Here is a 1815-nt window from a genome sequence, read left to right on the forward strand (position 1 = left end):
GATCAGCTGCCTCCTGCACACTCCCTACTGGGGATGTGCCCTCAACAAAGGTACATGCCCTTGACTGGAATCAAACCTGGGACCCTTCAGTCCACAGGCTGACGCTCTATCCACTGAGCCAAACCGGTTAGGGCGGGGGTCTTCCTTTTCCCTGTCCTGTTGCTTCAATGGAAAGTCTCCTATCCACTCTTCTGCATCCCTGCCCCTTCCCAAGGTCTCCTGTCCCCACTGCCCACCCCTCTCATGGTGCCCTGTCCCCCTGCCCTGCCTTCCCATGGAGGGGCTCCTGTCTCCCCTGCTCTGACCGCTCTGTGGTTGGTCCCCTTTCCCCTCTGCCTTTTCCCTCCATGGAGGGTCTTCTGTTTCCCTGGCCTGAGCCCTCACTCACAGGCATCTGAGGGGCATATGCTCTGGTCTGTCCAGTGTTCATCTCTCCTGCCTCCAGGCTGTGGCCACTGTCTGTACCTGAAGCACATTCTCACCCTCTTCATCTGTCTAAATCCTACCTGAGCCCTCAAGACACATCTCAAATATCATTTCAAATGTCAAATCACAAGCAGGGGAAGGGGGGTGGGGGGTGGGGGTGGGGGTGAAGGGTGGGAGGTAGGGGGTGGGGGTTGGGGGCTGGTGGGTGGTGGGTGGAGGCTGTGTCATATGGGGTGTGGGATGTGGGGTGGCAGGTGGGAGTAGGGGGTAAGAGGGGTATGGGGGTGAGGGGTATTATTGGGGTGTAGGGGCAGGCTGGTGGGAGGTGGCGGGTGAGGACTGGGGGTGTGGCGTGTGGGTAGCAGGAGGGGCTGGTGGGTGTGGGGTGGCAGGTGGGGGTGGCATGTTTGGAGTGGTGATAGGGTTGGCGGGTGAAGGGTAGGTGGAGGAAGAAGAGGGCATAGGGGCGATTAATGGTGATGGAAGGAGACTTGACTTGAAGGCAGTGAGCACACAATGCGATATACAAATGATGCATTATAGAATTGCACACCTGACCTATGCAATTTTATTAATGAATGTCACCCAAATAAGTTTGATTAAAATAAATAAAAGGTGGGTCTATTGAGGGTGATTAGGTTATGAGGGTGGAGCCCTCATGAATTTCATTAATACCCTTTTAAAAGATCCCCCATGCTATACTTATCAGGGGTTCACTCTATATGTCATATTAATGTCAAACCACTATTATATACACTTGAAACTAATATTGAATGTCATCTCTAATATAAAAAATTAAATTAGTAAAATAATTTTTAATAAAAATAAAAATGCAAATCAGAGTGATCTTTAAAAAATATAAATCAGATCATTACACTCTGTGCCTAAAAGCCTTAAGCTCTCCAGCAGGGGTCAGCTCTCCAGACAGCATCATGCCTGTGAGGGTGTTACACTGCTGGGGAGGAATGCCCTGTCTTCTTCCTCCAGTTGCCCCTTCACTGCTCTGGTGACCTGTGGCACTGGTGCAGGCAGAACTGTGCTTCTATGAGAGTGAGCTAAGCATCACTTTGGTTGCTTTGTTCTAATGAAGGAGCAGACACAGGAAAAATATTTTTAAAAATCTTAATGGTTCTAATAGCATTTCAACCCACCCAAGGGCCCTTTATCTGCCCTTCCCTGCACCCCAGCCAGCCTGGCTCACCCAGCTTAAGGAAAGAAGGCAGGGATGGTGCTGCCCATGCAGCCAGTGAACATGCATCTGGTCAGACATCCGAAGAGAACTGCAGTTATCTTAGGATGGAAATGGAGGGATGCATCTGTGAGGATCAGGTACACACCAGAGGACTAAACTTTTTGTGACACAGTGATGGGATCAGAGCTGCAGGACAT

At 50.5% G+C, this 1815-nt stretch overlaps 1 non-coding gene across 1 annotated transcript; it reads left to right on the top strand.

Annotated features, from left to right (window-relative positions):
* The first annotated feature begins 1327 nt into the window (after positions 1 to 1327).
* On the top strand, positions 1328 to 1527 carry LOC111824119. Its single transcript, XR_002827216.1, has one exon. It is a non-coding gene; the product is annotated as a small nucleolar RNA SNORA74 (small nucleolar RNA).
* The last annotated feature ends 288 nt before the right edge of the window (positions 1528 to 1815 follow it).

Source organism: Myotis lucifugus, unplaced genomic scaffold (genome assembly GCF_000147115.1).
Source record: "Myotis lucifugus unplaced genomic scaffold, Myoluc2.0 scaffold_939, whole genome shotgun sequence".
Classification (NCBI taxonomy): Eukaryota; Metazoa; Chordata; class Mammalia; order Chiroptera; family Vespertilionidae; genus Myotis; species Myotis lucifugus.